The 24,918-nt window shown below is 47.3% G+C and overlaps 2 protein-coding genes across 2 annotated transcripts in view; one reads left to right on the forward strand and one right to left on the reverse strand.

Annotated features, from left to right (window-relative positions):
- LOC140207264 (uncharacterized) overlaps positions 1–9,526 on the reverse strand; it is a 48,149-nt gene extending 38,623 nt beyond the window's left edge. Inside the window, exons 1-4 of the mRNA XM_072275718.1 lie at positions 9,444–9,526; positions 5,487–5,587; positions 3,526–3,625; positions 1,517–1,669 (exon numbers count right to left, since the gene is read on the reverse strand). The gene's annotated coding sequence lies outside the window, so the exon portion shown is untranslated. The remainder of the gene's footprint in view (positions 1–1,516; positions 1,670–3,525; positions 3,626–5,486; positions 5,588–9,443) is intronic.
- Positions 1–24,918, forward strand: part of LOC140207265 (uncharacterized) — a 225,897-nt gene that overhangs the window by 183,313 nt on the left and 17,666 nt on the right. The gene's annotated exons all lie outside the window — the stretch shown is intronic.

Below are 24,918 nucleotides of genomic sequence, written 5' to 3' on the forward strand. Positions count from 1 at the left end.
AAAGTTTAATTCTATGTTTAATGAAGGTCAATAAACCATATATCTACTTAATGACAGTGTCAACCTGTGTAGATGTTTTGAGTGTCATATGGACACGGTCTCCAAGATCCCTCTGATATTCCACACTGCCGTGTATTACCATTAATGGTATTACATGGTGGAGGATTACAAGCACCTGGGGATACGAATTGATAATAAACTGGACTGGTCTAAGAACACTGAGGAGGCCTACAAGAAGGGTCAGAGCCGTCTCAATTTCCTGAGAAGTCTTTGGTCCTTTATCATCTACTGGACGATGCTGAGGATGTTCTACGAGTCTGTGGTGGCCAGTGCTGTAATGTTTGCTGCTGTGTGCTGGGGCAGCAGGATAAGGGTAGCAGACACCAACAGAATCAACAAACTCATCCGTATGGCCAGTGATGATGTTATCATCCTCTTGTTTGAATCTCCCCACCACCAAATGGAACAATACTCATCCATGTCAACTCTATCTATCCCCTTCATAAGTTTAAATACCTCTATCAAGTCCCCCCTCAAACTTCCTGTTCGCCAAAGAAAAAAAGACCGAACTCCTTCAACCTTTCCCTGGAACTTAGGTGCTGAAACCATGAAACCGAGATGAAACCCATGTTATCTTCGAGTAAATCTTCCCTGTACTCTCTCTATTTTGTTGGTATTTTTCCTATTATTCTGTGTCCAGAACTGTATACAATACTCCAAATTTGCCCTTACCAAAGCCTTGTAAAATTTCAACATTACATACCAACTCCAATACTCAATGCTCGGATTTATAAAGGCCAGCATCCCAAAAGCTTTCTTCACCACACAATCCACAAGAGATTCCACTTCAGGGAACTATGCAGCAGTATTCTTAGATCCCTCAGTTCAACTGCATTCTTCAATGCCCTACCATTTACCATGTATGTCCTATCTTGATTAGTCCTACCAAAATATAGCACCTCACATTTATCAGCATTAAACTCCATCTGCCATCTTTCAGCCCACTCTTCTAACTGGCCTAAATCTCTCTGCAAGCTCTGAAAACCTGCGTCCTTATACACAACTGCACCTATCTTAGCTTCATCTGCATGCTTACTAACCCAATTTACCTCTCCATCATCCAGATCACTAATGCATATGACAAACAACATTGGTCCTAATGCAGATCCCTGAGGCGAATCACTAGTCACAGGCTTCCAATCTGATAAACTGTTATCTACCAGTACACTCTGGCGTCTCGCATCCAGCCACTTACAAAACAGAACATAGAACATAGAACATAAAATAGTACAGCACAGTGCCGGCCCTTCGGCCCACAATGTTATGCCGACACTTCAACCCTGCCTCCCATATAACCCGCCAACCTAAATTCCTCCATATACCTTTCTAGTAGTCCCTTAAATTTCACTGGTGTATCTGCCTCTTGAACTGACCCAGGCAGTGCATTCCACTCCCCAACCACTCTCTGGGTAAAACACTTTCCTCTAATAGCCCCCTTCAACTTCCCACCCCTTACCTGAAAGCTATGTCCCCTTGTATTCAGCAGTTGTGCACTGGGTAAGAGACACTGTCCATGCACAGTCCTGGCAAATCCTTCCGCTCAGATATGAGCACCCCTCGAATTTAGGAGTAAACCGTCCTCCGTCTCTTCTGTACAAATCTCACCTTGCTAGGAAAATACACACTATTAGAACATAGAACACAGAATAGTACAGCACAGTACAGGCTCTTCCGCCCACTATGTTAACCCTCAAACACTGCCTCCCATATAAGCCCCCACCTTAAAGTTCTCCATATGCCTGTCTAGTAGTCTCTTAAACTTCACTAGTGTATCTGCCTCCACCACTGACTCAGGCAGTGCATTCCACGCACCAACCACTCTCTGAGTAAAAAAACTTCCTCTAATATCCCACTAGAACTTCCACCGCTTACCTTAAAGCCATGTCCTCTTGTATTGAGCAGTGGTGCCCTGGGGAAGAGGCGCTGGCTATCCACTCTATCTATTCCTCTTATTATCTTGTACACCTCTATCATGTCTACTCTCATCCTCCGTCTCTCCAAAGAGTAAAGCCCTAGCTCCCTTAATTTCTGATCATAATGCATACTCTCTGAAGCAGGCAGCATCCTGGTACATCTCCTCTGTACCCTTTCCAATGCTTCTCCATCCTTCCTATAGTGAGGTGACCAGAACTGGACACAGTACTCCAAGTGTGGTCCAACCAGAGTTTTATAGAGCCGCATCATTACATCGCGACTCTTAAACTCTATCCCTCGACTTATGAAAGCTAACAGCCCATAAACTTTCTTAACTACCCTATCCACTTCTGAGGCAACTTTCAGGGATCTATGGACATGTACCCCCAGATCCCTCTTCCCCTCCGCACTACCAAGTATCCTGTCATTTAGTTTGTACTCTGCCTTGGAGTTTTTCCTTCCAAAGTGTACCACCTCACACTTCTCCTATTTAAAATCCATCTGCCACTTCTCAGCCAACTTTTGCTTCCTATCAATGACTCTCTGCAATCTTCGACAATCCTCTACACTATCCACAACATCACCAATCTTTGTGACTTCTGCAAACATGCCAACCCACCCTTCTTCCCACACATCCAGGTTGTTAATAAAATTCACGAAAAGTAGAGGGCCAAGAACCGATCCTTTTCAGACACCACTGGTCACAACCCTCCAATCCTTATGTACTCCCTCCACCACGACCCTCCGCGTTCTGCAGGTAAGGCATTTCTGAATCCAAAGCCTTCTGACTTTCTGAACAAGCCACCCGCGTGAAACCTTGTCAAATGCCTTAGTAGTTTTGACCATTTCAGAGACTTGGAAGCTCAACGTCAGGAATGATTACTTCGAGGGCAGGGATTTAGAGGTTTCAGAAATCACAGGGAGGGAGGCAGAACAGCTGGGGGCGTGGCACTGCTGATCAGAGATATCCCCACCGCTAAAGGAGGAGAGGGTGTACTTGATCTGATGTTGGGAAATGCACCTTGTCAGGTGTCTGGTCTCTCAGTGGGTGAGGTTCAGACCAATAATAGGTTAAGAAAAAGATTAGGACCAATCAAGTGTGACAATGGAAATGTGTATATGGATCCAGAGTAGATATCAGAGGTACTTAATGAATACTTTGTTCAGTATTCTCTATGGAAAAGAACACTGGCGATTGTAGAAACGACATACAGTGGAAGGAAAAGCTTGGGCATATGGTTACATAGAAAGAGGATGTCCTGGAGCTTTAGGAAATGATTTAGAAAGGCAGAATATGATTAGGAATAGTCAGCACGTTATGTCAAAGGCAGGTCGTGCCTTACGAGCCTGATTGAATTTTTCGAGGATGATGTGACTAAACATATTGATGAAGGTATACACAGTTCAGGACACCAGTCTAAATGCTCAAGCTTTTGATTCCTGCCTCTGTCTGAAGTCTTTACATCATCCGTATCCACGCCGAATCGTTATCTGCTCTGAAGCCGTGAATACATTCACCTTGCAACTCCTGTTTTACAATTCTCCACCAACCTCTCATGCACAGTCCTGGCAAATCCATCCGCTCAGATATGAGTACCCCTCGAGTTTAGGTGTAAACCGTCCTCCATTTCTTCTGTTCACACCTCACCTTCTTTGGAAAATACACACTATTAGAACATAGAACACAGAATAGTACAGCACAGTACAGGCCCTTCCGCCCACAATGTTGACCCTCAAACACTGCCTCCCATATAAGGCTCCATCTTAAATTCCTCCATATACCTGTCTAGTAGTCTCTTAAACTTCACTGGTGTATCTGCCTCCACCACTGACTCAGGCAGTGCATTCCACGCACCAACCACTCTCTGAGTAAAAAAAAAACCTTCCTCGAATATCCGACTAGAACTTCTACCGCTTACCTTAAAGCCATGTCCTCTTGTATTGAACAGTGGTGCCCTGGGGAAGAGGGGCTGGCTATCGACTCTATCTATTCCTCTTAATATCTTGCATACCTCTATCATGTATCTGCTCATCCTCCGTCTCTCCAAAGAGTAAAGCCCTAGCTCCCTTAATTTCTGATCATAATGCATACTCTCTGAAGCAGGCAGCATCCTGGTACATCTCCTCTGTACCCTTTCCAATGCTTCTCCATCCTTCCTATAGTGAGGTGACCAGAACTGGACACAGTACTCCAAGTGTGGTCTAACCAGAGTGTTATGGAGCTGCATCATTACATCGGGACTCGTAAACTCTATCCCTCGACTTATGAAAGTTAAAAGCCTATAAACTTTCTTAACTACCCTATCCACTTCTGAGGCAACTTTCAGGGATCTATGGACATGTACCCCCAGATCCCTCTGCTCCTCCGCACTACCAAGTATCCTGCATTTTACTTTGTACTCTGCCTTGGAGTTTGTCCTTCCAAAGTGTACCACCTCACACTTCTCCGGGTTGAACTCCATCTGCCACTTCTCAGCCAACTTTTGCTTCCTATCAATGTCTCTCTGCAATCTTCGACAATCCTCTACACTATCCACAACATCACCAATCTTTGTGACTTCTGCAAACATGCCAACCCACCCTTCTTCCCACACATCCAGGTTGTTAATAAAAATCACGAAAAGTAGAGGTCCAAGAACCGATCCTTTTCAGACACCACTGGTCACAACCCTCCAATCCTTATGTACTCCCTCCACCACGACCCTCCGCGTTCTGCAGGTAAGGCATTTCTGAATCCAAAGCCTTCTGATTTTCTGAATAAGCCACCCGTGTGAAACCTTGTCAAATGCCTTAGTAGTTTTGACCATTTCAGAGACTTGGAAGCTCAACGTCAGGAATAATTACTTAGAGTGCAGGGATTTAGAGGTTTCAGAAATCACAGGGAGGGAGGCAAAGCAGGTGGGTACGTGGCACTGCTGATCAGAGATATCCCCACCGCTAAAGGAGGAGAGGCTGTACTTGATCTGGTGTTGGGAAATGCACCTTGCCAGGTGTCTGGTCTCTCAGTGGATGAGGGTCAGACCAATAATAGGTTAAGACAAAGAATAGGACCAATCAAGTGTGACAATGGAAATGTGTATATGGATCCAGAGTAGATAGCAGAGGCACTTAATGAATACTTTGTTCAGTATTCTCTATGGAAAAGAACATTGGCGATTGTAGGAATGACATACAGCGGAAGGAAAAGCTTGGGCATATGGTCATAAAGAAAGAGGATGTCCTGGAGCTTTAGGAAATGATTTAGAGCGGCAAAATATGATTAGGAATAGTCAGCACGTTATGTCAAAGGCAGGTCGTGGCTTACGAACCTGATTGAATTTTTCGAGGATGATGTGACTAAACATATTGATGAAGGTATAAACAGTTCAGGACACCAGTCGCAATGCTCAAGCTTTTGATTCCTGCCTCTGTCTGAAGTCTTTACATCATCGGTATCCACGCCGACTCGTTAACTGCTCTGAAGCCGTGAATACATTCCCCTTGCAACTCCAATTTTACAATTTTCAACCAACCTCTCATGCACAGTCCTGGCAAATCCTTCTGATCAGATATGAGCACCCCTCGAATTTTCGTGTAACCCGTCCTCCGTCTCTTCTTTACAAATCTTACCTTCCTTGGAAAATACACACTATTAGAAATAGAACATAGAATAGTACAGCACATTACAGGCCCTTCCGCCCACTATGTTGACCCTCAATCACTGCCTCCCATATAAGGCCCAGCTTGAATTCCTCCATATGCCTCACCAGTAGTCTCTTGAACTTCACTGGTGTATCTGTCTCCACTACTGACCCAGGCAGTGCATTCCACGCACCAAACGCTCTGTGAGTAAAGAACTTTCCTCTAATATCCCCCTTGAACTTCCCACCCCTTACCTTAAAGCCATGTCCTCTTGTATTGAGCAGTGGTGCCCAGGGGAAGATGCGCTGGTTATCCACTCTATCTATTCCTTTTATTATCTTGTACACCTCTATCATGTCTCCTCTCATCCTCCATCTCTCCAAAGAGTAAAGCCCTAGCTCACTTAATCTCTGATCATAATGCATACTCTCTAAACCAGGCAGCATCCTGGTAAATCTCCTCTGTACCCTTTCTAATGCTTCCACATCCTTCCTATACTGAGGTGACCAGAACGGGACACAGTACTCCAAGTATGGTCTAACCAGAGTTTTATAGAACTGCATCATTACATCGCGACTCTTATACTCTATCCCTCGACTTTTGAAAGCTAACACCCCATAAGCTTTCTTAACTACCCTATCCACACGTGAGTCAACTTTCAAGGATCTGTGGACATGCACCCCGAGATCCCTCTGCTCCTCCACACTACCTAGTATCCTGCCATTTACTTTGTACTGTGCCTTGGAGTTTGTCCTTCCAATGTGTACTACCTCACACTTTTCCGGGTTGAAATCCATCTGCCACTTCTCAGCCCACTTCTGCATCCTATCAATGTCTCTCTGCAATCTTTGACAATCCTCTACACTATCTACAACACCACCAACCTTTGTGTCGTCTGCAAACTTGCCAACCCACCCCTCTACCCCACGTACAGGTCGTTAATAAAAAATAATGAAAAGTAGTTTCCAGGAACAGATCCTTGTGGGACACCACTAGTTATAATCCTCCAATCTGAATGTACTCCTTCCTCCACCACACTCTGCCTGCTGCAGGCAAGCCAATTCTGAATCCACCGGGCCAGACTTCCCTGTATCCCATGCCTTCTAACTTTCTGAAAAGCCTACCATGTGGAACCTTGTCAAATACCTTAGTAAAATCCATATAGATCACATCCACTGCACTACCGTCATCTATATGCCTGATCACTTCCTTAAAAAACTCTATCAGGCTTGTTAGACACGATCTACCCTTCACAAAGCCATGCTGACTGTTCCTGATCAGGCCATGATTCTCTAAATGCCTATAGATCCTATCTCTAAGAACTTTTCCAACCACTTTCCCACCACAGACGTAAGGCTCACTGGTCTATAGTTACCCAGACTATCCCTGCTACCTTTTTTGAACAAGGGAACAACATTCGCCTCCCTCTAATCCTCCAGTACCATTCCTGTGGACAACGAGGACATAAAGATCCTAGGCAGAGGCTCAGCAATCTCTTCTCTCGCCTCGTGGAGCAGCCTGGGGAATATTCCGTCAGGCCCCGGGGACTTATCCGTCCTAATGTATTTTAACAACTCCAACACCTCCTCTCCCTTAATATCAACATGCTCCAGAACATCAAACTCACTCATATTGTCCTCACATTCATCATGTTCCTTCTCATTGGTGACTACCGAAGAGAAGTATTCACTGAGGACCTCGCTCACTTCCACAGCCTCCAGGCACATCTTCCCACCTTTATCTCTAATCGGTCCTACCTTCACTCCTGTCATCCTTTTTTTCTTCATATCGCGAGTCTTAAACTCTATCCCTCGACTTATGAAAGCTAACACCCCATAAGCTTTCTTAACTACCCTATCCACCTGTGAGGCAACTTTCTGGGATCTGTGGACATGTACCACGAGATCCCTCTGCTCCTCCACACTACCAAGTATCCTGCCATTTACTTTGTACTCTGCCTTGGAGTTTGTCCTTCCAAAGTGTATCACCTCACACTTCTCCGGGTTGAACTCCATCTGCCATTTCTCAGCCCACTTCTGCATCCTATCAATGTTTCTCTGCAATCATTGACAATCCTCTACAATCTCTTCAACACCACCAAACTTTGTGTCGTCTGCAAACTTGCCAACCCACCCCTCTACCCCACGTACAGGTCGTTAATAAAAAATAATGAAAAGTAGTTTCCAGGATCAGATCCTTGTGGTACACAGCTAGTCACAATCTCCCAATCTGAATGTACTCGACCACGACCCTCTGCCTTCTGCAGGCAAGCCAATTCTGAATACACCTGGCCAAACTTCCCTGGATACCATGCCTTCTGACATTCTGAATAAGCCTACCGTGTGGAACCTTGTCAAATGCCTTACCTAAATTCATATAGATCATATCTACTGGACTTCCTTCATCAATATGCCTGATCACCTCCTCAAAGATCTCTATCAGGCTTCTTAGACACGATCTGCCCTTCACAAAGCCATGCTGACTGTCCTTGATCAGACCATAATTCTCTAAATCCCCTTAGACCCTATCTCTAAGAATTTTTCCAACAGCTTTCCCACCAGAGATGTAAGGCTCACTGGTCTATAATTACCCGGACTATTCCTACTAACTTTTTTCAACAAGGGGACAACATTTGCCTCCCTCCAATACTCCGGTACCATTCCCGTGGACAACGAGGACATAAAGATCCTAGCCAGAGGATTAACAATCTCTTCCCTCGCCTCGTGAAGCAGCCTGGGGAAGATTCCGTCAGGCCCTGGGAAGTTATCCGTCCTAATGTATTTTAACAACTCCAACACCTCCTCTCCCTTAATATCAACATGCTCCAGAACATCAACCTCACTCATATTCGCCTCACCATCATCAAGTTTCCTCTCATTGGTGAATAACGATGGCAAAGGTCACTGTCCCCCAGATGCTCACCCACTGAGAGATCTGTGAACTGACCCGGTTCATTAACTAGTACTAGCTCTAGTATGGCATCCCCCCTCCTCGGCCTGTCCACATACTGTGACAAGAATCCGTCCTGGGCACACTTAACAAACTGATCCCACATTCTGAAGCCCTCCCACCTAAAGCAACTCTTGACCACTTGCTAAAGTGTATGGTCTTCCTGGCTCTGACTTCAGTGGGTGGGGTAATTGTCCTGTCCTTAATATAATGGCTAAATCCCTGAACTCACTTTGCAGAACCACTTGCCTGCACATACCAATGTCATTCGTACCTATATGGACCAGGATCTCCGGTTGCTCACTCACTTTAGAATCATACAGAAGAAACATTGTGCCGAGAGAAGAGGAAGGAAGGGGAGGAGCGTGGGGGCCACAGAAAGGGTTTTCAGATCGCAGCCTTTGGAGCAGAAAGTGTAAGTTGTATTTTTTTTTTGCTCCCTAACTCATATTACAGCCTGTTTAAGCGCCGAAATCCTCTGACCTATGGCTATGAATCAGAGACAGAGGAAGGCTCCCTCAATACAATCCTATCAGACGCTCCGGTGACAGCTCAGAGTGAAGTTCCGACCACACCGTCCCACTACCAACTCCCGGGTTCAGAGAGAGAGTGAAGCTCCCTCCACACTGCCCCATTACGCACTCCCGGGGTCAGACACAGAATAAAGCTCCCTCCACACTGTCGCACCACACTCTTCTGGGATCAGATACAGAGTGATGCTCCCTCCACACAGAACTAAACACACTCCCTTGGTCAGACAACCATGGAACCCCTATAATATTATCCCATCACACTGCCGGTGTCAGACATGTGAACTACCTCCCGTACCATCGCAGTACACTGTACTGGAGTCAGAAAAAAGTGCGCAGCTCCCTCCATCTCCCCGTCTCCCCACTCACCAATACCCAGCACTTCGGCGTTCCAGTACTCTCGAGTTGTGTGTGTTTCTCAGAGATGGTGTGTGTGTGTGACCGGATGGTGTGCTGCGAGAAGAGGAAGGAAGGGGAGGAGAGAGGAGGCCAGGGAAAGGGTGGTGAAACTGCAGTCACTGATGTAAGTGTTGTTCCACCACGTGACCGCCCTGTGCGTGCAGAGCTTGGCGAGGCTCAGAACCTGGTGATAGATATCCGGTGGAAGGGGGGAGGTGTAACACCAGAGGCCATCTCTCACTCACAGCCCCCACAATTGCCTGTGACATTGAAAGGAAGGTGAATGGGGTGGTGGCGGAGAGGGGGATCATTTTATGGGATTGAGCAGGTAACGGAGATGGGGAAGGGCGCAAGGAAAGTAGGGGATAAGGGAGAAGTGAACTGTGTCGGGGTGGGAATGAATCACGGTGCCGGGTGCAGCCTGTAAGGGAGGGAGGGCTGACGGAAAGGGCATGGGTTTTGTGTAAGGTGCGTGTGACAGAGACAGGCAGTAATATAGGAGAAGGAGAGGTTGACGAAAACGGGTTGGGGTTTATGGGATGGAGCAGGTCACGCGGACAGGGAGCGGAGTAGCGAAGGTGGAGGATGGAGGAGACGGTGACGTATGGAGGGGAGGGAGTGTGTCACGGAGACGGGTTAGCTTGTAAGAGGTGGGGGGGTGACGGAGACAGGAGTAGCGCAGTGAAGGGAATGTGTGACGGGGATGAGGAGTAGTGTAGGAGAGGGAGTGTTTGACGGATATGGACAGGGGTTCTGTTGAAGGAGGGTGTTATTCACACGGCAAGGACGTTTATGTGTCGCAGTGCAGGGTCTGTCGGTGTGTCGTTAAGACGAGAGGGGCCTGTTCGCGTCACTGCGAGGGTTTTGTCGGTGACACCAAAAAGACTACAAGGGGTACTTCAGTGTCCCTTTGAAGACGATGTCGATGTGCGTCTTGTTCACAGACTATGCCGTCTGTGAACTGGCCGTCCCCTGTTTGCCGATAAATCGTCAAATTCCTTGTTCTACCCAACCCTCTGCTCTTCCCACCCGATGAGCTTAAATCAGTCTCTGCTCTTTCTACAGAGCAGAAGACGTAAATCACACAACAGAACAGACACTTCGGCCCGAAGGTTGTGATATACCATTTATACTGAATTCCATCTCACTCCATTCAACGTCCAACCACATGGTTGTTAAAGAGCCACTTAGACGTTTCCTTGAGTATCCCTCCACCACCAGCGCTGGTGGCACGTTACCATCAGCAGCCAATTTCTTGCAAAAAAAATGTTATGTAAATCCAGACGTCACCTCTCCCCCTTTCTTCCCAGAATTCCATATGGAAGCAGACAGGGAGGGGTGAAGAGGAGGGAAAGCGATGACAGAAACGTTGAGGGCTGTTGGAGAAGCACTGATTTTGGGACACGGAGAGAAGGGTTGGGGAACGAGGTGATAGCGGACATGAGTGTAGGGGACGGAGTTTTGAGAGTCGGGATGTGTAGAAGAGGCAGATAGTGACGGAAACGGGGAGGGGTGAGATGAGTGTCTTGTTAACTCTTGGGTATGCAGCCGGGACTCCTCCTTGGAACGCAAGGCCGGGACCATTTCTAGTACGCAGGGACGGGATGCTTTCGGAGGGCAAGGACCCTCTCTGGAAAGCAGGGCCGGGATGCTTTCTAGGACGCAAGGCCCGGATGACTGCCGAGGTAAACTGCCGAGGTTTCGGATGGGTCAATCCAGCACAGGACGATGAATCTCCAGCATTTTCTGGGAGAGGTACTCCGAGGCTGTGCGAGGACCTACTGGGCTAGGCGAGGAACTCCCGGGGCTGGGCTAGGCACATGGAGAGGACGAGAACACGAAGCCTTGACTTGGACAGGATTGGAACACGGCACCTGGAACTTGGAACACAGGAACACAGAACACTGAGCCGGGATCCCTCCTTGGGAAATGGACTTAGGGCCGGGGCTTTACACAGAGTCAGAACCCCTCCTTGGGAACCAGACCTAGGGCAGGAACTCATCATGGACACGGACACTAAAGAAGGGGACACAAAAAGTTAGTTCCAAACTCCACGATTGGTGGTTCCTTATCTTGGCGTGACAAGGCTCCGGTTTCACTCTGGCGGTTGTACGTGACGGGGATTCAGGCGAGCGATCACAAGGAAGCGGAAGCGAACAGTCCAGCAGGCAATCCTTGGTTTGAGAGGTATTCATGCGCCAGCCCAAAACGAGAAGTAGGTGCCTCAATTAAGGCACCCGATGAAAACATGGAATAGCAGGAAAACCGGAATAAGGCTCGCTGAACCGGACCATGACAAGTTCTGGGAGCTCAGATAGATAATTACAAGGAAAGCATAGAAAGCATAGAAAAACTACAGAACAGAAACAGTCCTTTTGGCCCTTCTTGGCAGTGCCGAACCCTTTTCTGCGTCCCACTGACCTGCACATGGACCAAATCTCCCCATTCACCTGCCATCCATGTATCTGCCCACTTTATTCCCGGATTTACCATCTCATCTGGCAGCTCATTCCATACTCCCACCACTGTCTGTGTGAAGAAGCACGCCCCCACCCGCAATGTTCCCTTTAAACTTTCTCCCCTTCACCCTTAACCCATGTCGTCTGCTTTTTTTTTTTCCCCTCACCTCAGTGGAAAAAACCTGCTTGCATTCTCTCTATCTATACCCATCATAATTTTATATACTCTATCAAATCTCCCCTCTTTCTTCTACGCTCCAGGGAATAAAGTCCTAACCTATTCAGCCTTTCTCTGTAACTGAGTTTCTCAAGTCCCGGCAACATCCTTGTAAACCTTCTCTGCACTCGTTCAACCTTATTAATATCCTTCCTGTTATTTGGTGACCAAAACTGAACACAATACTCCAGATTCGACCTCACCAATGCCTTTTACAACCTCATCATAACATTCCAGCTCTTATACTCAATACTTTGATTAATGAAGGCCGATGTACCAAAAGCTCTCTTTCCGACCCTATCTACTTGTGACGCCACTTTTAGGGAATTTTGTATCTGTATTCCCAGCTCCCTCTGTTCCACTGTACTCCTCAGTGCCTTACCATTAACCCTGTATGTTCTACCTTGGTTTCTCCTTCCAAAGTGCAATACCTCATACTTGTCTGTATTAAACTCCAACTGCCATTTTCAGCCCATTTTTCCAGCTGGTCCAAATCCCCCTGCAAGCTTTGAAAACCTTCCTTACTGTCCACTTCACCTCCAATCGTTGTATCGTCGCATTAGGGAAAAACTCCGATAGATCGTTCAAACATGACCTACCACGCAAAAAAAAAAAAACATGTTGACTCTCCCTATTAAGTCCCAGTCTATCCAAATGCTTGTAGATTCTGTCTCGTAGTACTCCCTCCAATAATTTACCCACTACCGACGTCAAACATGCCGACGTATAATTTCCCAGATTATTTTTTGATCCTTTTTTAAGCAAAGGAACAACATGAGCCGTTCTCCAATCCTCCGGCACGTCACCCGTAGACTCCGACATTTTAAATATATCTGCCAGGTCCCCTGTAATTTCAATACTAGTCTCCTTCAAGGTCCGAGGTAATACCTTGTCAGGTCCTGGGGATTTATCCACTTTAATTTGCCTCAAGATAGCAAGCACCTCCTCCTTTCCAATGTGTACAGTTTCCATAATCTCACTACTTGTTTCCCTTAATTCCATAGACTTCATGCCAGTTTCCTTAGTAAATGCAGATGCAAAAAAAAAAAAAATTAAGATCTCCCCCATTTATTTTGTTTCCGCACATAGCCGACCACTCTGATCCTCAAGAAGACCAATTTTATCCCTTACAATCCTTTTATTCTTTATATACCTATAAAAAATTTTTAATTATCCTTCACTTTTACTGCCAAGGCAACCTCATGTCTTCTTTTAGCCCTCCTGATTTCCTTCTTGAGTATTTCTTTCACTTTTTTATACTCCTCAAGCACTTTATTTACTCCCTGTTTCCTATACATGTCATACAACTCTCTCTCTTCTTCTTTATCAGAGTTGCAAAATCCCTTAGTCCTATTAACTTTGCCTTTAATCCTGACAGGAACATACAAGGTCTCGACTCTCAAAATTTCTCATTTGAAGACTTCCCACTTACCGATCACATCCTTGCTAGACAACAAGCTGTCCCAATCCATGTTTTCTCATTTCTTCAAGTTTGTCATTCCTCCAGTTTAGAACCTCAACCCTCGGACCAGAGCTATCTTTATCTTCGATAAAGTTGAAACTAATGGTGTTATGATCACTGGAATCAAAGTGCCCCCCTACACACACTTCCGTCACTTGTCCTAACTCGTTTTCTAATAGAACATCCAATATTGCATCCCCGATAGTTGGTACCTCTATATATTGATTTACAAAACTTTCCTGAACACATTTTACAAACTCTAACCCATCTAGACCCCTAACTGTATGGGAGTCCCAATCAATATGTGGAAAACTAAAATCCCCAACCCCCACAACTTTATGTTTACTGCAGTTGCCTGCTATCTCTCTGCAGATTTGCTCCTCCAATTCTCGCTGACCATTGGGTGGTCGATAATGCAATCCCACTAATGTGTCCATACCTTTCCTGTTTCTCAGCTCTACGCATAAGGAGTCAGTAGACAAGCCCTGTAATCTTTTCTGCCTGAGCACTGCTGTAACATTTTCTCTAACAAGCAATGCTACACTCCCCCGCCCCCCCCCCCCCCTGCCCACCATTGGTTCCTCTGCCTCTATCACATCTGAGAAATCGGAACTCTGGAATATTAAGCTGCCAGTCCCGCCCCTTCCGTAGCCAAGTTTTACTGATTGCTATAACGTCATAATTCCACGCGGCAATCCACGCCCGTAACTCGTCTGCCTTCCCCGCATACTCCTATCATTCCAATATTTACACCTCTGAAGATTTTTACCAACACTGACTACCTTTCTATTTGCGGCTTTGCTTTAACTTTTTACATCATTTATTTTCACCCCAGCCCCACCGTCAGCTCTGGCACGCTGGTTCCCATCCCTCTGCAAATCTAGTTCAAAGCCTCCCCAGTAGCACTAACAAACCTCCCAGAAAGGATATTGGTCCCCCTGTAGTTCAAGTGTAACCTAGCTCTCTTGTACACGGCCCACCTGCCCCAGAAGAGGTTCCAATGATCCTGAAATCTGAACCCATGCCCCCTACACCAGTACCTCAGCCGTTTGTTCATCCTCCAGAGCATCCTATTCTTACACTCACCGGCACGTGATACAGGTAGCAATCCTGAGATTACCACCCTCGAGGTCCTGTATTTCAACTTCCTACCAAGCTCTCTATACTCACTCTCCAGGATCTCCTCACTCTTCCTTGCTATGTCATTGGTACCAAAGTGCACCACGACATCTGGCTGAAAACGCTCCGAGTTCAGAATGTGATGCAAGCGATCAGAGACGTCATTGACCCTGGCACCCGGGAGGCAGCAAACCATCCTGGATTCTCTGTCACGTCCACAGAACCTCCTATCTGCAGCTGTAAGTATCCAGTCCCTTGTCCCTACCGCTCTCCACTTTTTCCACCCTCCCTTCTGCACTTGAAAACCAGACACAGTGCCAGAGATCTGGCTGCTGCAGCTTGTTCCAGGTAAGTCATCCCCGCAACAGTATCCAATGCGGAAAACTTGTAGTTGAGAGGAATGGCCACAGGGGAATCCTGCTCTGCCTGCCCTTTCCTCTTCTCTCGCCTGAAAGTGACCCAATTTCCTGTGTTCTGCTCCTTTGGCGTAACTACCGCCCTGTAGCTATTATCTATAATCTCCTCATTCTCCCGAATGATCCGGAGGTCATCCAGCTCCTGCTCCAGTTCCCTAACGTGGTTTGTTAGGAACTGCAGCTGGATGCACTTCTTGCAGGTGTCGTTGTCAAGGACACCGGAGGTCTCCCTGACTTCCCACATCCTGCAAGAGGAGCATTCCAACATCAAGCCTTGAATTCTCTCTACTCGAAACAAACTGTACAAAAAAAAAACTTTCCTGCCTATTCTCTCCAAAGCCTGTTGAGCCAAAGCCTTCCTACTCTGCTCGGTCTCACTCCGCTGCCCGCTGTATATGGTGGTCTGTTTTTAAACCTTGGCGCGATATGTCACGGGCCTACGCAGTGCAGACACTTCTCCCCAAGCAGTGTTTACAAATAAAAAGACTTTTTCTACCCGATTTCTTCACTCCCTTCTTCTCAGATGCTTGCTTCGACTGAAACAGGAACCGTTGTCAACCTTGGCGCGCTACGTCAAGCGCCTGAGCAGGGCAGACCCTTCGCAGGGCAGACACATTTCCATGAGGTGAAAGATCAGTATGAGCGGGAGAGAATGGAAAGAAAGGGAATGGGGAGACAGAAAGTGAAGGCGCCTTGAGGGTGGAAGTGAGACAGAGAGGTTTATGGAGGGAGGGGATAGAGAGACGGCGGGAGCCGGAGTGAACTGCGAAATTGAAGCATGTTAGATACATTAATCGGCTATAGATAGGGAGATAGTGGTCTGATGAAGGTCCAGTCAGTACAGCCGCACGCTTTCATGACTTCTTTGTAAAACTGATAACCCAAAACTTCTTTTCTAAATGGAGATGAGAGTCGAGCAGTAGATACGGATCAGCGTGCGTTGGTTTCCTGTAAACTTCAACAGCTTCATGTCCGTTTTCTCTGATGAGCGCTACGTAGACCAAAGAGGCAAGTCCGTTTTTCGCGACTTCGCCTGGTGTAAATTTGGTGTAGATTTAAGAGAGAGACTCAGAGGTGGTGTTTATTTCACTCAGAGGGAGGAGGCTCGCTTACTTCGATGGGGGTTGGGTGTTTATCCTGGGGCTGTGGTTTCTCGCTAACGGAGCGTCTGAATCGCTGGCGATGAGCAGAGCAGTGGCAGGGTCCGACGATCAATCGCGGAACCAAATACGAGTAGGGGGGGGGGTGCGGTTTGTTGTGGAGGGGATACAATTCTCCTGGACAACAGACCTTCTTCATGAATGACACGTCTTCCTCCGTCTTTCACTCCTTCTTCACTCATTTCATCTCTCTCTAATCCCATTTTCCAATACTTGTTCCCCTCTCCTCTCTTTCTATCTCCCTCTAACGTCCCTGTCCTGCATCCCTCCTCCCTCTCTGTAGCACTCTCTCTCCTTCCTCTTGTACTATTCGCCCCCTACATGTCTCTTTCCCTCTCTCCGTTTCATTCCCCCGTTAGCTCGCCCTCTGCTTTCTCACTGCCTTCCCTAATTCCTCTTGAAATATCCCCCGCTGTTTCCCCCGCTCTCTATACCGATTCCCTACTACCTCTAATCACACCTCTCTTTCGCTCCGCTCCCACCTTTCTGTCCGCTGTCACACATTTCTCCCTCTCGACCTCCCCCAACCTTCGCTCATTTCCCCCTCCCCCTCTTTCTCCTCACTATCACAACCCCTTCCCCCGCAACACTCATCTCTCGAGCGCATCCGCTCTCACATCCTCAAACTTCGCCCTGCCCGGCAATTCCTCCCCTGCTCTCAGTCTCTCTGTTTCTGAGCCCTTCATCCTCTGACCACGGACTTCCTCTGACAACGGTTGCTTCCCCTTTCTGAGCTCAGAACGCAGAGAACTCTCGACAGGATGGACCTCAGCAAGACTGGTATGAATGTGAAGTTCACAAAAACGGTCTCACGGTATAATTCCAGAGGTGAGTGGGGCAGAGGGACTGAGGGAGGGAGTTTTACTCTGTGTCTGATCCAGGGAGTGTGCGATGAGACGGTGCGGAGGGAGCTTCACTCTGTGCCTGACGCCGGGAGTGTGTGATGGGACGGTGTGCAAGGAGGTTTGCTCTGTGCCTGACCCCGGGAGTGTGTGATGGGACGGTGTGGAGGGAGATTCACTCTGCGTCTGATCCCGGGAGTGTGTGATGGGACGGTGCGGAGGGAGATTCACTCTGTGTCTGACCCCTGGAGTGTTTCATCGGACGGTGTGGAGGTAGTGTTACTCTATGTCTGACTGGCTGTGTGTGATGGGATGGTGTGGAGGGAGACTCGCCCTGTGTCTATTCCGAAAGTGTGTGATAGGACGTTGTGGAGGGAGGTTCACTCTGTCTGACACCGGAAGTGTGTGATGGGACGGTGTGGAGGGAGATTCACTCTGTGTCTGACCCCGGGAGTGTGTGATGGGACGGTGTGGAGGGAGATTCACCCTGTGTCTGACCCCGGGAGTGTGTGATGGGACGGTGTGGAGGGAGATTCACTCTGCGTCTGATCCCGGGAGTGTGTGATGGGACGGTGCGGAGGGAGATTCACTCTGTGTCTGACCCCGGGAGTGTGTGATAGGACGGTGTGGAGAGAGAGTCACTCTGTGTCTGACCCCTGGAGTGTGTGATGGGACGGTGTTGAGGTAGGGCTACTCTGTGTCTGACTCGGGTGTGTCTGATGGGATGGTGTGGAGGGAGGCTCGCCCTGTGTCTCTCCTGAAAGTGTGTAATAGGACGTTGTGGAGGGAGGTTCACTCTGTCTGACACCGGGAGTGTGTGATGGGACGGTCTGGAGGGAGCTTCACGCGGAGTCAGACCGCGGGATTCTGTTATGGGATGGTGTGGAGGGGGCGTCACACCGTGTCTAACTCGGTGAGAGTGTGATGGGACGGTGTGCAGGGAACTTCATTCTGTGTCTGTCCTCGTGATTGTGTGATCCAACGGTGTGATCCCGCTAGTCTGTGATGAGAGAGTGTGGAGAGAGCCCTACTTTGTGTCTGACCCGGGGAGTGTGTGAAAGGACGGTGATGTGGGAGTTTTACTCTCTGTCTGACCCCAGGAGTGTCTGAAAGGACAGTGTGGTGGGAGCTTCACTCTCTGTCTGACCCTTACTGTTCTATCCCCAGCTGAACCTGATGTATCGTATGCGGACATTAATTTCAAGTCCGGCTCTCATCCCCGGGCCCCGACTGATCGAGGTCAGTTTTATCTTTGTTGGTTTGACAGTGTTTAGCTGATGTGTCCAGTCCTGTCGAGACATCTCAGGGAGAGAGCACAGTTGACCCTAATGATTCACTGTTTGAGAATAAGTCAGAGGGAAAGCGGGAGAGATGTGATGGGGAGGAAACTCTCTTTGATAGTCAGTGCGGAGTGTTGCGGAATTGAGGGAGCGCCGTGGGATTGTTTGAGGAGAGAGTGCTGTGAGAAGTGTCAGTGGGGAGAGATAGCATGGGATGTGCCGTGTGGAGGAAGGGACAATGTGGGGCGGGGTTGGTGGAGATGAGTTGTGAGGAGGGAGAAAAGTGGGAGAGAAAGTGACGAGGGAGCTTGGTGTAAAATCTTAACCACTCTGTCCCTTTTCTAATCCTGCACAATTTTCCCTCTTTTCCGTTCTCTCACCTCCCTCTCCTTTTCTAACCGCGTCTTCTCTCTCCCTCTCTCCCCTGTCCCCCTCTCTAACAGTTTCCCCTACTGTCTCCCACTGTCCCGTTCTCTACGCCTCGTCTTGTTCCTCCTTCTCTCTCTCGTCTGTCCTCTGTCACAGTCACAGTCTCTGCCACTCTCGGTTCAGCCTCGCACTGGTTCCCTCTCTCTCTGCTCACTCTCATCCGCACCCCGTCACCCCTCCCTTTCTTCCCACCTCTCTCTGTCCTTACATTTGGCGCTCATCTCCCCTGCACGCCCTCTCCTCCGCTCTATGCACCCCTCTCTCCCGCGCCCCGACGCTCCCCCCACTTGCTCTTTCCCCTCTCTCTGAAATCCTCTTGTTCTCTCTTCTACCCTCCCTCCCTCTCCCTTCCCATTCCCCTCTCCTTCATCTCTGACACCTCTCAGTCCGCCCTCGCCCGACACCCTCTCCCCCTCTCCCCTTCCCATCTCTCCCCGTTCTGTTTCCCCATTTTTTCTCTCGCATTTCCCTGCTCAATGCGCACATCGCGCTCTCCCTTCTCTGCCCATAGTTTTTGACTTTTTCCTGTCCTCTCTCTCCCCCTTCTCTCTCAGTCTCTCTCTCGCTTTCTTACCCCTTCTCTCCCCCTCACTTATCCCGTTAACTCTTCCCTCGCCCCCTCTCTCTTCTCTATCTCCCCGACTCCCTCCCCCATTCTCTACCGCTCTGACTCTTCTCTGCCAACCACTGCACAAACAGGTCCGAGTTCGTAGAAATGACGTCATTTGGGTGTCACATGACATAACCCAGAGTGACCAAGTTTCTCATGCATCTGCCTCGACCCACATCCTCTGTCAGCTCGTTCCATAGACTGACCACCATCTGGGTAATAAAAGGTTGTCACACGCCTCCTCAGTAAAATCCATTTCCCCTCTGCCCTCAGACCTCAGCACTGTCATCCTCGATCCTCCATGTGTAGGGAAAGTAACTGTACGCATTCACTGTTCGTGGTTTTATACGGCTTTGTAATGTCACCCCGACGCTCCATGAATTAAGACCATAAGACCATAAGACAAGGGAGCAGAAGTAGGCCATTCGGCCCATTGAGTCTTCTCCGCCATTGTCTCATGAGCTGATCCATTCTCCTATTTAGTCCCACTCCCCGGCCTTCTCACCATAACCTTTGATGCCCTGGCTACTCAGATACCTATTAATCTCTGCCTTAAATACATCCAATGACTTGGCCTCCACTATTTCCCGTGGCAACAAATTCCATAGATTCACCACCCACTGACTAAAAAAAAAAAACTTTGCATTTCTGTTCTGAATGGGCGCCCTTCAATCCTTAAGTCATGCCCTCTCGTACTACACTTCCCCATCATGGGAAACAACTTTGCCACGTCCACTCTGTCCATGCCTTTTAACATTCGTAATGTTTCTATGAGTTCACCCCTCATTCTTCTAAACTCCAAGGAATACAGTCCAAGAGCGGATAAACGTTCCTCATATGTTAACCCACTTATTCCCGGAATCATTCTAGTGAATCTTCTCTTTACCCTCTCCAACGTCAGCACATCCTCTCTTAAATAAGGAGACCAAAACTGCCCACAGTACTCCAAGTGAGGTCTCACCAGCGACTTATTGAGCCTCAACATCACATCCCTGCTCACTCCTCAGCACTACCAGCCCCTCCACCTATCTTCTTCTAGTCAGTAAACTTAAGCACAAAGCCATCTATTCCATAATCCAAATCGTTGATGTACAATGTAAAAAGAAGCGGCCCCAACACGGACCCCTGTGAACACCACTGGTAACCGGCAGCCAACCAGAATAGGATCCCTTTATTCCCACTCTCTGTTTCCTGCCAATCAGCCAACGCTCAATCCACGTATGTAACTTTCCCGTCATTCCATGCGCTCTTATCTTGTTAAGTAGCCTCATGTGTGGCACCTTGTCAAAGGCCTTCTGAAAATCCAAATATACAACATGCACTGCATCTCCCTTGTCTAGCCTACTGGTAATTTCCTCAAAAAATTGTAATAGGTTTGTTAAGCAGGATTTTCCTTTAAGGAATCGAAGCTGAGTTTTGCCTATCTTGCCATATGCCTCCAGGTACTCTGTAACCAGATCCTTGACAATCGACTCCAACCACTTCCCAACCACCGATGTCAAGCTAATAGGTCTATAATTTCCTTTTTGCTTCCTTACCCCTGTCTTAAATACCGGAGTGACATTTGCAATCTTTCAGTTTCCGGAACCATGCCAGAATATATCGACTTTTGAAAGATCGTCGCTAATGCTTCTGCAATCTCCACAGCTACTTCCTTCAGAACACGAGGGTGCATTCCATCTGGTCCAGGAGATTTATCGACCTTTCGCCTATTCAGCTTCCTGAGTACGTTCTCTGTCGTAATTGTGACTGCGCTCACTTCTCTTCCCTGCCACCCTTGAGTGTCCGGTATACTGATGATGTCTTCCTCAGTGAAGACTGATGGAAACTACTCGTTCAGTTCCTCTACCATCTCCTTATCTCCCATTACAATTTCTCCAGCATCATTTTCTATCTGTCGTATATCTACTCTCACCTGTCTTTTACTCTTTATATACTTGAAAAAAACTTTTAGTATCCTCTTTGATAGTATTTGTTAGCTTCCTTTCGTAGTTAATCTTTTCTCTCTTAATGACCTTCTTGGTTTCCGTTTGTAAGGTTTTAAAAACTTCCCAATCCTCTGTCTTCCCACTAATTTTTGCATCCTTGTATGCCCTCTCCTTTGCTTTAACTTTGGCTTTGTCTTCTCTTGTCAATCATGGTTGCATCCTTTTTTCTACTAGAAAATGTCTTCTTTTTTGGAATATACCTCTCTAGCACATTTTTCATTCCTCGCATAAACTCTAGCCACTGCTGCTCTGCTGTCCATTCCGCCAGCGTCCCTTTCCAGTCAACCTTGGCCAGTTCCTCTCTCATGCCACTGTGATTTCCCTTACTCCACTGAAATACCGACACATCAGATTTCGGCTTCTCTTTTTCTAATTTCACAGTGAACTCAATCATGTTATGATCACTGCCTCCTAAGGGTTCCTTCACCTCAATCTCTCTAATCAGCTCCGGTTCATTACACAATACCCAATCCAGTACAGCCGATCACCTAGTGGACTCAACAACAAACTGTTCTGAAAAGCCATCTTGCAGACATTCTACAAATTCTCTCTCTTGAGATCCAGTGCTGACCTGATTTTTCCAATCTACTCGCATGTTAAAATCCCCCACAATTATCATAACACTGCCCTTCTAACAAGCCTTTTCTATTTCCTGTTGTAATTTGAGTTCCACATCCCTGCAGCTGTTTGGAGGCCAAAAAATTACTGCCATCAGGGTCCTTTTACCCCTGCGATTTCTTAGCTCAACCTATAAAGATTCTGCACCTTCCGATCCTATATCACCTCTTTCTAATGATTTAATATCATTTCTTCCCAATAAAGTCCGCCTCCCCCTCTGCCTACCTTCCTATCATTCCGATACACCGTCTATCCTTGGATGTTCAGCTCCCAGAGACATGCATCCTTTAGCCAGGTCTCAGTGATGGCCACATTATCATACCTGCCAATCTGTAGCTGTACGACAAGGTCATCCACCTTATTTCTTATGCTGCGTGCATTTAAGTACACCTTAAGATCAGTTTTTGATACTTTACGCTTTGATTTCACAGCAACTTCATTGCACTGCAACTCATCCCAATGGATACAAATTTGCCCCATCACCTGCCTGTCTTTCCTGACATCTTTACTGTTCACTATCTTAGATTTATTTCTGTTTTCCCCTTCCTCCGTTCTGTCATTCCGGTTCCCATCCCCCTACCAAATTAGTTTAAATCCTCCCTAACAGCTGTATTATACTTTCCCGCCAGGATATTGGTCCCCTTCGGGTTCAGGTGTAACCTGTCCTTTTTGAACAGGTCATACTTCCCTCAGAAGAGATCCTAATTATTGAAGAATCTGAAACCCTGCTCCCTGCACCGGTCTGTCAGCCACGCTTCCATCTGCCCGATCCGACTATTCTTGCTCTCGCTAGCACCTAACCTGCCCGACCTCTCTCCATAAATTAGTCCCTCGATTCAGGCAACATCCTCGTTCTCTTCCTTCTCTTTCCTTCACGCTCACATTACTCACCCTATCCTCTCTTCCTCTCCCCTACCCCATTCTCCTCCTTTGCTCTCTTCCCGATTCTCCCTCACCACTCTCCTACAAACCTTTCCCCATCTATGCCATTCTTTGTCCCCATCTCTCCCACTCTTTTCCGTCCGCCAACTCCTACCACTCCCTTCTTCTACTCTCTCCTGGCCCCTATTTTCTCCCGCTCCCCTTCTCTCGCCTTCTTCCGGTTCCGGAATATTAAGTGTGAAGTAGAGAAAGGTGAGGCGGAACGAGTGATAAGGAGGATACATGTGCAGAGGGATGGTCTGACGGAGCATGGAGTTAAATGTGCAGAAAGAGTAAGTAAATTTCAGAAGGACAACAAAATTCAAGGGGCGTATAGCCAGGTGAGAGTTCGGGGAGCTGGGTTCTGCACAATAGGCAGCGAGTTAAACAGAGAGAGGAGAAATTGGTTGAAAATTCTCTATCTGAATGCACCAAGTGTCAGAAAAAAGGCGGATCAGCTTGAAGCTCGGTGCGAAAGGGTAACTATGATGTTGTTGGGATAACGGAGACATGGCTGCAGGGGGATCGGAGCTGGGAATTCAATGTACAGGAGTATACGTGCTATCGAAGGGACAGAAAGTTGGGCAGAGGGGGTGGGGTGGCCCTGTTGGTGAGGAATGAGATTCAGTCCCTTGCAAGGGGGGACGTAGAATCAGGAGAAGTAGAGTGAGTATGGATAGAACTGAGGAACAGTAAGGGCAAAAAGACCCTAATCGCTGTTATCTACAGGCCCCCAAACAGTTTCATGGATATTGGGTGCAAGTTGAAAAGGGAGTTAACAATGACATGTGGCAAAGGAAATGTCGCAGTAGTTATGGGGGATTTCAACATGTAGGTGAACTGGGAAAAACAGGTTGCTACTGGACTCCAGGATAGGGAGTTTGTACAGTGCCTACGGGATGCATTTTTGGAGCAGCTTGTACGAGAGCCGACCAGGGATAAGGCTATTCTGGATTTAGTGTTGTGCAATGAACAGGATTGGATAAGTCATCTTGAAGTAAAGGAGCCATTAGCAGGTAGTGATCATAATATGAATAGTTTTTTATCTGCAAGTTCAGAGTGTTAAGGGCAGACCAGAAGTGTCAGTATTGCAGATGAACAAAGGAGACTACGGAGCTATGAGGGAGGAGCTGGCCAAAGTTGACTGGTCCGATATCCTAGCAGTAAAGACAGTGGAACAGCAATGGCAGGTATTCTTGGGAATAATGCACAAGGTGCAAAATCAGTTCATCCCCCGGAGATGGAAGGATTCAAAGGGGGGGAAAGTGGCCACAGTGGTTGACAAAGGAAGTCAGAGATAGCACAGCATTAAAACGAAGTATAACAGAGCTAATTTGAGTGGAAAGACGGATGATTGGGACATTTTTAAGGAGCAACAGAACTTAACTAAAAAAGCAATACAGGGAGAACAAAATGAGTTATGAACGCAAGCTAGCTAGGAATATAAAGGAGGATAGCAAAAGCTTTTTTTTTTAGGTATGTGAAGAGAAGGAAGATAGTTAAGAACAATTTTGGGCACTTGAAGAATGAATTGGGAGAAACTGTTATGGGAGACAGAGAAATTGCAGACGAATTTAATAAGTACTTTGGATCTGTCTTCTCTAGGGAAGACACAAGCAATCTCCCAGATGTCTGCATGGGCCAAGGACATAGGGTAACAGAGGAAATGAAACAGATTGACATCAGGAAGGAAATGGTGATGAGTAAACTGATGGGACTGAAGGCTAACAAGTCCCCAGATCCAGATGGTCTGCATCCTAGGATACTAAAGGAGGTGGCTCTGGAAATTTCGGATGCATTGGTGATCATTTTTCAATGTTCCTTAGATTCAGGATCGGTTCCTGAGGATTGGCAAATGGCTAATGTTATCCCACTTTTTAAGAAAAGAGGTAGAGAGAAAACAGAGGACTATCGCCCTGTTAGC

Source organism: Mobula birostris, chromosome 13 (genome assembly GCF_030028105.1).
Source record: "Mobula birostris isolate sMobBir1 chromosome 13, sMobBir1.hap1, whole genome shotgun sequence".
Taxonomy (NCBI): domain Eukaryota; kingdom Metazoa; phylum Chordata; class Chondrichthyes; order Myliobatiformes; family Myliobatidae; genus Mobula; species Mobula birostris.